The sequence below is a fragment of the Pseudopodoces humilis genome, chromosome 11 (assembly GCF_049639895.1).
Source record: "Pseudopodoces humilis isolate 2021_Gansu_Grassland_sample_001 chromosome 11, ASM4963989v1, whole genome shotgun sequence".
Lineage (NCBI taxonomy): Eukaryota > Metazoa > Chordata > Aves > Passeriformes > Paridae > Pseudopodoces > Pseudopodoces humilis.
The window spans coordinates 15,127,186-15,139,733 of record NC_142210.1 but is presented as its reverse complement, the minus strand read 5'-3'; the positions used below and the strand labels follow the sequence as shown (position 1 = coordinate 15,139,733).

General features: G+C 46.7%; 1 protein-coding gene across 14 annotated transcripts in view; it reads left to right on the top strand.

Moving 5' to 3' along the window:
- LPP (LIM domain containing preferred translocation partner in lipoma) overlaps nt 1-12,548 on the top strand; it is a 337,428-nt gene that overhangs the window by 36,653 nt on the left and 288,227 nt on the right. Inside the window, exon 1 of one of the 14 annotated variants that reach the window (XM_088061263.1) lies at nt 3,975-4,047. The exons of the other annotated variants lie outside the window; for them this stretch is intronic. The gene's annotated coding sequence lies outside the window, so the exon portion shown is untranslated. Of the gene's footprint in view, nt 1-3,974; nt 4,048-12,548 lie in introns of those variants that run through there. 14 annotated transcript variants of the gene reach the window in all.

The following is a 12,548-nucleotide window of genomic DNA, read 5'->3' as shown; positions in this document are numbered from 1 at the left end:
CTTGTGTAGGTGAGGAGCTGGTGTATGTGAGGATGAAATCCATGTGGTGGAGGAGTGCAGGGAGCCAGAGAGCAGAATCCCTGTTAGGTTCTCCTAATGCCAAACCTGGTTCTATATCTCAACTCGGTGAACTGTCTAGCAAGTACTTTGCCCTCTTATTTTAATTGAATGAGCATTTTATAACCTTGATTCCTGAGAAGTGCTCCACATGTTATGCAAATCCCCCATTCCACGTGGCTGTGGTTGCCAACCAACCAACCCAGCTCCATGCATGGGCTCTGACATCGGTGGAGGGTTCTGTTTTACTTGTTTTGATGTTTAAATTCATTGAAGCCCAGACTGCCTCTTAGTCACCCCTGGATGCCTTGTGTGTTGTGGGTAATCTTTTCTTTGTAATTTCTATTTTCTTACCCTGGTTTTCCATCTCAACAGTCTACTCACCTCTTTTCCAGCTTCTTTCCAAAGGCAGAGACACACTCAGCTGGTGGAATTGGATGTAGATTTGATAATTGCTCCCTGACCAAACAGCCCTGTGTGTCTGCTTGTCCAAAAACGTTGTATTGTACTGAATAGAAATAATCCCAGTGAGTTACTTCTGGCTGTGGTCTCTCCCCATGGTGCTCCCACAAGCTCCTCTGTATCTCAGGATTTGAGCTGAGATTGAACTGGGCCAGTAAAGGCCCTTTGTTTCCCCACCTCCCTGTCTCAACCTTTTTTGAAAAATACAGATAAATTCAAGTGATAACCTTGTAATGGAGATAAGGAAGACAAAGTCTTATAGGTAGATTAGTTTGCAGTGGAGGGAAGGCAAAGACCAAGGGATGAGATACCATGAAATGCTGAGGTGGCTTATTTATCACTTACTCACCCATTAAATGTGGGGAAGATGACAATCCTTGTCCTAAAGATTCTGCAAAGCAAGGCAGACAAATGTGCACTTGAGGTCTGTGGAAGGGTTAGCACAAGTAATTGCTGGAGATCAAACTCCAGATAAAGCAAATTCCTGGAAGAGAAGGGCTTTTGCTGTGGGAGTTGTGGGTGATGAGAAGGATTTTTCAAGTGCTGGAGGAGTGGATAGAGAGAGGAAGGTAAATGGGTATGAAGGGAAGTGAGAAGACCTGAAAGGAAAGAATGTTGAAGGGGGGAGTAGAATGTGAGAAAAGGAGTAGGAGGAAAAAAAGAGCAGCAAGTCTGTTGTGGGAGAGGATGGTGTACATGAGAGTCAAGATGACCTTAATGTCTCGTTGTGTGTTAAAAGCTATGCCATAACTCAGCTACTGCAATTAGTCATCTCCCAGGGTATGAAGTACCAGTTTCTTCACTGAATGGAGTGTACTGGTCCTGGCTGGAGTTCAGTGCTGGAAGATCTCTTGGCCAGGCTTGAATGTCCCGTGTGGGTGCTGGGCGGTCCCATCCTGTCTATGTCCCACTGCCAATCATTAATAGGCAAGTGCATAAGCAGCTTGTCATCTTCTACTTTATAAGCTCAAAGCTAGTTAGTCCCCTAGAGACTCAGACAGCAAATCAGAGATTGGTGTGTGTGCGTGTGTAGAAATGTACCTCCAGCTTGCTTATCTTTTTCTGGGGCTTGTGTCTGATCCCCTTCTATTTTTTTTGTGTCTCCTTTTACTGATGCTGTTGAGATCTTCCTTCCAACTCCTCATTTCCTCCACAAAGTAGTCCACCATCCTTCTAGTTCTTACCTAACTGCCCATTAGGTAGACACGACTCTTTTGTAGCCAGTGTAAGGTGTGGGAACATGTAGGACATTGCTGGAGCTCAGTCCATCTACTGTCTGTTCCAGCAGGAGAGAAACAAACCTGAGTTCAGAACATCTGAAATTGCCCATTATCTCTGCTCATTTCTTGCAGTCCGTAATTTGGGGGTGGAGAAGTGAGGGGAAGAGGAGGCGAGTCGCTCTAAACATGACTCATCCCACAATGGATCGATACAAAATGTTCCATTACATTTTCATTGCCAAAAATGACTCCCTTCTCCTTCCCCCCCCTTCTGTGAGGTGCTGCAGAGGCTGCCTTGCTGGGCTTAGTGGTGGTGGCATGGCTAGCTCAGCCAAAGGGTCTGAGTTTTGGTTCAGACTTTACTTTCTGGGTGGGCTGAGGTTGAGTGTGGTGGAGGTGACCTGATTTCAGAGGGAAAAGAGATTCCTGTCTGCTCTCAGGAGATTTGTGTTGCTGGAGGCATGGAGCAGACCTGTTTGACAAGAGGAATCACTCCCAGCCTTCCCCTTGGGGACGGAGGCCAACAGATGTGTGAGATGCAAGGCGATATTAAGGGACATAATAGAAAGTATCGTGGGCTATCTGCCAGCAGCCCCTCTGGGCCGATGCCACAGATCGCTCCCTTGGGCTCGAGAGGCGTTTCACTGGGGTGCCCTTGTTAAAGTTTCCTTCTGCTCTGTGCAGTGATGGCGTGGAGATGGAGCTGCTGGGTGTTCTCTTGCCTCCAGGTGTGTTTAGGGCAGTGATTTTATGGTCTGTTTACTGACCAGGAAGGGTCAAAGCTCACCCAAAGCTGCACAGATGTTGCCAGGTGTATATAAACATTTATGTGCAGGTACGTATATAGTAAGGCAAAGAATTGATCCGTTTCATGATTCCATTTGTCCTGTTCATCTTCATGAGATGAAATCTCATCTTCATGAGCAGCTTTATGGGCAGCCCTACTGGAGCAGTTGGCTGTGATCCTATTTGTGCACAGGAGGATCACCCTTGCCTGGCATGGGATGGGAAGTATCGCTGGGCTGACCTCAGCAGCCCCTTCAAAAGGCTACAAAGTATTTGCAGTTATTTTACATCTTCCACCCACCACAGTCAGGGCCTTGATCTGCTGCTAAACTTGGAACAGCGCTTTAAGAAACAAACCTCACTGCTAACAGGTAGGGTTTTGTTGGGGGAGTTTCAGCCTGTGAGGGAGCAGGCTGAGTTAGTGAGCATGTGCTTCTGATAGTGTTATTTGTTAGTACAAATGGCACCAACAGCATCTTCTGCTTCATCCCGTGCTGGGAGAAGGTCCTGCCAGGAGCTGGGCTGTGTGGGGTTCTGCATTGTGCTGTACTGTGATGGCAGGGGCAGGACCCAGGACATTCAGCAGTCCCTGGTGAGATGTGTAGGTTGCTGCTGCTGCTCTGTTTTGGAGCTGCTGTCACTGCAGCAGAATGTTACAGGATCCAGGGCGCACACAAATGTGTTTACAGAGCAAATAAAGGTGGGAGAGAAAAAAGGAAAGAGTCTCAAAGTGGCTTTGGGTGTTTTTTAAGTGGTAAAGCTGAGAAATTCCTGAGCATATGCAATTAATGTCTGTTTAAACAGAAACTTCTTTAATGGCTGAAATATTAGCTCCTACGGAAGAGCTTTCCTGGTGGGTCTTTTTCATCTCCAGCCGCCTGCCCTGCCAAGGTGTGCAGGGGATGTCTCCAAAGGTGCTGGGCTTCATGTTTTCAGTTGGGCTCCTTAGGTGTTTGCAAAGGGCGATGCCGCCCTTCTTTCCTGGCTTGCTTCCACTTCTCTGACTGTGTGGAGGCAAAAGTGGTCAATTCTTATGAAAACCCACCCATTTGGGTCACGAGGGTCCCATGCCTGATGTAATTTGTTTTTGTGAGATGTTGTTATTTACTCGGATCCTGGAGGAATACAATGCAGAATGAGCTAAAGGGCTTCTCTCCTGCTGGAGCCGTGTGTGCTTTGTCTGTGAGCAGGCTGCTCTCTGAGCAGCAATGCTGGTGAAAGCTTGTGAAGTTCTCAGAGTAAAACCACTGGGGAACGGGGTACGTTGTGGAGGCAGGAGAGGGTGGTAGCCAAGTCTTTGTAGGTTTGACCTGCCTATTAAAACTTCACAGGGTCTTACTGGCTGTATGGATGTCAAAGCAGCAGCCTGCTGTGGACATGATGCTGTTTGTGTGTATTTCACTTGATTCAAAAAAAAAAGTCATGAGGATGTTTTGAACAGTCTTGCTGAGCACCACTGTCGCCCTTCTCATTAGCTACAGCAGTGACCTGGGGCTTTCTTCTTGTGCTGGAACTTGCAAAGGTATGCTTTTTCCTTTTTTCTTTTTATCTTTTCCTTTTAAAAACACCATTGAAGTGCCTCTCTCATGCTTCAGCAGCAGTTGCTTCAGCCTGTGCTGCTGTCCATGTGCTCATTGGAGGCTCCTTTGTTACTTTGACACACAGCTAGCTGTGAGGAGTGGTCTGCAGGACCTGCTGCAGTGGGGCTACAGCACAGCTAAGCTCAGAGATGCACAGGGCCAGATCCATAGCAGGTGTGAATGGCAGAGTGTGGCACCTTGCAGCCTGTTTTGTCAAGGCTGTTATTCTCTGAGTATAAAGAAACCGTGTTGAACTCCTTACAGTTTATGTGGCTTTGAAAGCTTGACATGGACATGATGTTCCTCTCAGAGCTGTAGCTGCTGGATCTCTTGGTGCAGTTCGTTCGTTGCTTCTGAGTGCTGGAAATAATGTAGTGCAAACTCTGAAATGTTTGAATAAGCCATGCTCCCCTTGTAATATCTCTTTTTCCCTAGAAAAACAGGTGGAGATGTTTATCCCTCTCTCCCACCTTCCTTCATCCCAACCTTGGCACTGTTGTCCCACCATTGTGGATCACTTGTGTCATGCACCAGTGTAATATTTGTCTCTTGAGAACACACCAGTCACTGCTGATTTGCCTCAAATCATTGTCCTTGCAGTCTTGAATAATACCCACATTAAGCAGGTGGAGCTGATACACTCGGTTCCATCGCAGCTGACGGCAGCTGGGTCAGAGTCTTTCTCACTGTTTCCTGCCAGAGGAGAAAATAAAGCACACGTGAAGGCAAAATACACGAGTTTTCCCCTTTGTCTCCCCTCCCCGGCACCCAAGTCATGGTTTCCACAACAATGAAGAAGTCTCAGCCAATGTTTCACAGAAGAGGCTGAATTTCTTAGAGTCAACGTTTCCATGTCTGACAAAGTTAAAAAACTAAAAAAAAAAAAAAGGCAGAAAGGGCAGAGAGGCTGCATGCGGTCTGGCAGGCAGCCAGGTAAGGAGTGCTCTTTGGGGTTATTATTAGGCAGATAAGTGTATCAAGAGCTTAAACATCACCCTGGGTCTGACAACTGCGGTACTCTTTGTGAAATGCTGATACACATTTCATACTTGTGAGAGAATGTATTGTAGCACCTGAAGCCACTTTAAAAAAACATTTTTATTTTTCCTTTCCCCTGCAGTAACTAGGGTGCCAGCAGAGTTCCTGGGAAGTGATTACAGGTGCTCCATAGGGAAGTATTGCTAGTTCGGAGCTTGCAAATTCTTTTCCCACTAGCACCTCTGTATTCCTGCCTCTGTTAGGAGCCATGCCTAGAGTTTATACGTGTCAGAGGTGTCCCTGAATGAACTGGACTGCCGTGAAGGTTTTCTAACCCCTTCTCAGGACCTGTCACAGCACAGAGGAAGTTTTGGGGCCCATGGGTTGTAGTTTGGAAGGTATGTGTACAGAGGAGTGCTCAGAGCTATGGGGAGACCCTGTTACCTACACTGCCCTGTAGAAGAGGGGACATGTGAGAAGTGGAGGGACAGACTTTTGATGAGAATTACTTGACACACCTGAGTAACAGAACTGATGGAGAGCTGCACAGGATGGGATGACACAGGCAGAGCTGCTGGCTGGGAAGTTTCTTCTCAAGTACAGGAGACCAGCAGAAGAATGTCTGTTTGTAATGCTGCTAGATACCATGTATCTGTCTGTGTTCCCATCTATAGATGGTATGTGCAAGGCTATATATAAACGCTGTGATGGCTGGTATTTTGGCTGATACACTCACAGTTTTGTGCCACATTGAGAGATTTAAAAATATCTCCCTGTTCCAGGAACATCTATACCATGGCAGATGTCATCTGGCATGGGGAGTGGCTTCTGTAAAGGGAGCTCAGCATTATTACTATGAGCCTTAGTAGTCTATTAGAATATTTATTGCTTCACTGCCACCACAAGACATGTGAGGTGTGTTATTTCTGCCTGTCAGAGTTTTTTCACACATGCAGGCAGGCAGCATCTGTCACTGCTCACTGCGAGTCACTAGCTTTCATTCTCAATGAACTTTCTTTCCAGCTGGAAGGAAAGCAAAATAAAGGCATCAGAACTACACAGAGCTGATGAGAAAGGAGTTCATCAACATTTATTTGGTAATAACAGCTTGGAGTTGTGCCTCTGAGGACTGTCTTGAATCTGGGTCCTTCTTGGCCGAGACACAGTCACCTCATGCTTGCTGTTGTTTGATTTCAAGGAGAGTCTGTCGACCTGTTGTGTCAGGCCCTACAGAAACCTGGTATGAGTCAGAGGTGTCTCTGTTGCAGGAGACAAAGAGTAGGATAGGAAACAAGTGAGAAATTACATGCTCAGGACTTTCTTTTGGGAGTAGTTCTCAGGTTCCCCAGGCCTCAGTTCATCAGCCAAGGGCCTGGCAGCACTGCCTCATCCCCAGCTCGTGTCAGAATGTGAGCAAGTCCTGTTCTTGTGTGTCCTCACAGAGCTGTGGTGTTTTTGTGGTGGCTGTGAAGCATTGGCTGTGCCAGCCATGTTGTGATGGCAGTGCTCAGAGTGTGAATGCTGGCATCACCAGCAAGTTCTGCTTCTACACACAGGGGTAATTATCCCTTGGTCATGCTTAGGACAGGATGGAGTCTTTCAGACTAGAAGGGCTAGGGAACATGTTGAGGTTTGTCCCTCCCCTTTGTAGAGAGTTTCTGGACCTGCAGAGAAAATAAGGCAGTAAAAACCAAGAAGGAAACAGATATAAGAAGTCACACCTGAGCCTTGACCTGGGTCTCTTGTTTTGGGCTGCCCTGTGAGGTGTCAGTGCTCTGTTTGAATCCTCCCTTGTGAGCTGCCATGAGATGTTTGTCTGTAACTGGAAGCAGGGGAGCCAAAACTTTCCCTTCTGTGCTGGGTGAGGATGGATGTGGCTGTGTTCACTAGTGAAGGGGGAAAAATGATCAAAGGTGTGGAAAATGGGATTAAACGCTTCACATGAAGATTGGCCAGGTAGGAAACATCTCTGTTGGGCTCCTTATTTGTCTGAGCCCATAAGGTCTTCCATGTTCCCTGCCCAGTTTATGTTGTTTGTTAGGGGGTTGTCAACAACGGCCAGATGTCCCTGTCTGCTGCTCTTTGTGACATCAAGGTGTTATTTGGAGAAGGTTTGCTGCAGAGGCTGGAGGTAGCCTGGAGCTCCACGGTCACAACATTGGTACCTTGGCAGGTGTTGGAACAGCCAGAGGGTTTCTGCTTCTTGGTGAGGGCCAGTCCAGGAGAGGAGTACTGTGGGTTTACATCTGCTAGAAGCACAAGGGTCTGGACCAAGGTAGAACTTCACATTTTTCTATCACTTTAGTGATGGACAGAACCATGTCAGAAGCAGAGGGTTTTTTGTAGGGTTTTTCTATAGATCTCCTGTTTCTTGCATTCATCCCACAGTTCTGTCCCTGACCCACTCCCTCATGCCAGTGAACACAAGTGATAATTCAAATGAGAATAAGTCTGGTACCTCCTAACCTGGTGATGCATTCACAGTGTTTTCCTGACTGAAGAGGAATGGGAGGAACATGTTTTGGGACTGTCTTCTCTCTGCTGTAGCCGGAGATGGGACAGCAGTGACTTTGGGTTGGTTCAGACCCTGTCCATCCAGCCCAGAGTCCACCTCTGGCCAGCAGCAGCTGTCAGGGGAAGGGGGAAAGCTCTCGGCTTCCCCAGGTGACCAGCAGACGGACACGGCCCCGCTCACCACGCTTCCCACTGTGGCATTGCAAGAACCCCGAGCGTGCCCAGCTGGCAGATGAAGCACAGAAAGCCTCGGTGTGGGCGTGCTGGGAGAGCAGAGAGGAGGGTGTGGAGAAACATCTCCGGTGTCGCCTGCCGGAGTGCCAGGAAGTGGCCGAGCAGCGGGGTGAAAGCCGAGCAGGGCAGGGGCGCCGAGGGTCGGCAGCCCCGGCGGGGCGGCACATTCTGTACATTCTGCAGCCCCCGGCACACGGGGCAGCCTCGCCTGCTGCTGCCAGGCGTCCAGCCCGCCTGCTATTTCGGTGTCCTCACACCCGCTGAGCCCCTCTTTCTGCCCTTTTGTTCCCCTCGCCCTGCCCCGCTCTGCCTGTAACTGAGGTGCACTTGTTTATCCATCGGGCTCTACAGCCTATAAACAGGATGTCTCTCTGTTTCCTTTCAGCCCCGTAACACTAAACCGCTCCGGGTGCAGATAACGCTTTAGGAACCTTCCTCCTGGCTGAATGAGCCTGCTGTTGGTCATGGGCAGCTCAGATGAGACAGCAAATGCCTGTATATATATGCATATGCATCTAATAGGGATGTGGTATGAGTTGGCCGCGGCGAACAAATTCACGTTGCTGTAAAGGAAGTAAGAGCATGTTTTAGGCAGGGTGGCTGAAACGAGACACCGATTTAAACTGGATCCCGAATATACAGTTTGTAAAAACAAGCTGTTGTATAAAACCCTAAGCCTGTGAAACCTTTTAGGGGAAAAAATTCTGCAGTTTATTTTGTTTAAGTGATGCTTCCCAAAGATTTTCTCACTATGTTGGAGTCCTGGATACTGAGAGCCTGACAGTGAAATGGAGCATGTGGAAAGGCATTGCATTAACTAGTGCTTGCAGTGCTGAGTGAAATTTTGAATGGGGGAAACAAAATCAGAAGAGAAAAATACTAGCACACTATTTAAAAAAAAATTCTCATTCAGAAAGGCAGTGTTCAGGCTGTGTAAAAGCAGTGAGGAAGAAGGTCATTCTTCTGAACCACTTTTTGATCTGGGACCTTGGCAAATAATAATAACAAGCAAAATGGAATTCTGAGATATTCAGTGTCTTAGTTTTAATGTTCAATATGTTCAGTGATTTCTATTGATTATGGCCAAGTTGTAAGCTCTGCTATAAATCAAGTCCTTTACAGCCCCTGCTTCCTTAAATCTATAATTTCCTTTAATGTCTTGTCTTCCATTTGAAATAAATATAAGGTTCTGGGCCTTGTGGTTATGTAGGAATGTTTTGGAAAAAGGAATTTCTTTTCCTAAACAGGAGGTAAATTTTAAACACAGTAATTTTAATTATATTGGTTTTTAAGCTGGTCTTACCAACACTGGGGCTGGACTGATGACTTTTGAACACTTGAAGATGCAAAGCAGGTCTCTAGGAAAGAAGTGAATGTTACCTGATTTTTCTTTCCCTTGGATTGATGTGCCCTTACTTCAAGGGAGTTGTCAGTGAGAGCTCATGCTTTTGTAAAAGTTTTAAGTTTCTACCCACCACTTCAACCAGGTTGTCAGATCAACATGTCTCGTTTACAGAGATGTACTCTGGATCTGTTACTGAGACGTGGTTCAGAATAGCTATTGAGGAACAAGTTGTTCTGCCACAGCTCTTCTGTGAGCGCTTTGTGTGCGTGCAGCTTCATTCCAAAATGAACATGCCTTTCTTGACTAAGTTCAGGCTATTTTGGAAGGTGGAGTAAGCTAAAACATGGAGGGGGGGAAAAAAAATTCTGTTCTTCCAGAAATAAAGTGATTTGCATTGGGCGTATTTTCGGTGAGCCTTTTGCGTTCTGAAGTCGCTGCCTACCTGGGTGGGTAGATCCTAAACCATGTGGTTGGCCCTGAAAGTTTTGCAATTCGTGTTATGGTGGCAGAGAGTCCTTAGGGAATCAGCTGTTTTCTATAAAAAGCTGGATGATGCTGATTTTAATAGAGGGGTCAGCATGTTTGGCACATGGTCCTTTTGTGTGAGCAGTCTGGGTGAGTGACAGGACTTGTTTGCACCGGTTGCATAAGGGTTTGACACAAATGGATTGGGTGACGAAGCTGATGGCACCTGCCATACAGATGCCATTTAAATAAAGATGTCCCCCTGATCGCAGAAGCATTTACCCATCACAAGGGCTGGCAGTGCTGGGTAATATTTAAGCTGTTTCTCTTAGCTCATGGAAAATAGGAGTGGATTTCAGCGTTGCCTTTCTGGGTGGGCAGTGTGACATTGCCAGCGGTCATGGGCCTCTTGTGCAGTGAGAAACCCTCGTGGAGCTTGTGGTCAGGGGAGCAGGCAGTGCTGGAGAGGTGGCTGATGCTTGTCTTCAGAACCTGAACTTGTGTTAAGGGCCTGTCCCTGCAGATTTCTGGGACAGTGGGGAGTGCCAAGATTGGGTTTTGCTTTGCATTGGTTCTGCGTAACTGCTTCTGCCTCCCCTTCAGTGTGGCCAACTCCATTGCTTCTTTGGCAAGGTGTTTACATCCACCCCATCTCATGTTTCCCAGGAGAAAGCAGAGCCAAATGGTGTGAGATCTGTAACTGGGCTAATTGCCACTTGTGTTGGTATGCAGATCAGAGAGAATGCTGCACCAGTGGCAAAGTTTCCTCTTCCCCACCTAGATGCTGCAGCAGAGCTTGTTGCTGCTCTCACAAAAGCAGTGTGTCACCTCTAATGTGCTTCCCCCTCTTTTTTTTCCCTTCTAGGAAAGGGGCAGAGCAGGTCTGAAGGGCTTGGTGGTGAGTGCTTAAAATACCGATGTGTGTTGTAGGAGAAAAAGCAGCATCTCTTTAGAAACCTCAGTGACTGTGAGGACAGCTCCTGAAGAGAGAGGAAAACAAAGTGTTGCATCAATGTATGGGAGATAGATGTTAGAACAACCCCTTCATTTCTCCTGGCTTGAAGTCACTGTATATAAAGTGGTTCACCTTCCTGTTTAACCTGTGTCCAAGCAGTTGCTTGCTGTCCTGGCCACCCTAAGATGGTCTCTACTTAAAGGTGCTCTGTGCTCCATTCAGTGAGGCCAGGAGCTGTGCATGTCCCTCTTTTCTATAACCTACTCCACTGCTCACTTTGGCAAACAGGTGCTCTTCTCTGGCAGTACCAGCCACTGTCTGGTTTGTGCTTGAGCAGAAAGATAAACTGTGCTAAAAACTGTAGCTATTGTCATTGGTGTGCCTGGGAGGGGACAAAAATTGCCTTTGTCATGTTTCAAACATTTTCTGATGCTACAGGAGTTTGAGGAGGTGACGTGGCACCATAATCTCCAAGTGCTCCTACCTTCGTTGGGTTGGTGGCTGACTTTTGACAGCACAAGGAACTTCAAAAAGTTTTTCCTAAACCTTGCACTCCTGATTACTGTGTATTATCCTGGAGGGGCTTTAGAGGATTTGTCTGGTATACCTGAGGAGGTATAGTCAGATGCCTGACTGCTCTGTCCTTTGGGGCATTTAATAGCAGTAGGGACATGGTATCTCATGTGAGTAAGCTTGGCAAAATACAAAAGAGAACAGCATTTTCTAATGCATTCAACAATGGTGATTGACAGGTGGTAGAAAATAGAGAATGTATGGGCTAGGCATCTTAGTAGGTAATTTCTCTGCAGCATTTAGACATTTTGGTGAAAAATATATATGAAAAGTGCTGCTGTTGTGTAAGAGTAAGGGCAGTGTTGCATTAAACTAGAGGAGAAAGATGAACTGATTGGTTTCCTCACCACATCCCCCTCCTCACCACCCCTCCTTTGCTAACATTTAAAGTGGAAAAAGTCATCTGGTTTGAAAAATGTCACTTGGTTAAATAGAAAAAAGCCAACCAACCAAAAACTCAAAGCAAGCATTTGCTACATTGCATGTGGGTGGGATTGTGGGACCTACACAAAAACAATGCTTAGGAGCTGGACTGGCCCAGGAAGGAGTGGAGGGGGAGCAGTGTGCAGGGGCTGGATGTGGCAGAGTCAGTGGTTCTGTTGTGCAAACAAGGTGGTGAAGATGGTTCCTCCTCCCACAACCAGGATGACCTGATTCAGTCCACTGCTTATACAAGAGGAATAATGATTAATTTGATGGAAAAAAATGAAACCTGATGTGAGAAGAAGATTAATTTGGAGTTTGGAAGGAGGGCGTTGCTAATCCTCGACTCTGAATGGTTTGGGTGGAAAGGGATGTTAAAGATCATCCAGTTCGAACCTCTCTGCCATAGACAGAGACCCCATCCAATAGGCCAGGCTGCTCAGAGCCCCATCCAGCCTGGCCTTGGACACTTCATGGGTGGTGGAAGTCTGTCAAAGTACTTCTAATCATCACTATCAGAGCTGAGATTGTTGCTGTGCTGAGTTCAGAATTATTGCCTGGGTGGAAAATGAGAAATATGTTTGCATGGGAGAAAAAATTCAGAAAGCCTGCCATAAAACCCTGCCTACCATAAAACCCACAGGCCTTTCAGGATCTGAACTTTCAAGCTTTCTAGTACCTTTTTAGTGTAAGAAAATAGTACAATGCAAAGCTCTCTCCCCTCCAAAACACCAAAATACTGACTAAAAATTATTGTGCACCGCTGTCGTTACTTGGTGATGGGAGATAAATGGAATTCTCCCTGAGGACAAATGGATGGTGACCTCCAGGTGCTGCCCAGAATTCAGATACTCTCTACTGCTCCATGGCACTGCATGGCTTTGCTGGGAAGAGGTACATTAAGATTCTTGAGGATTTCTTTTTAATCCTGGTGGATGCTATGTAATCTGTATTTT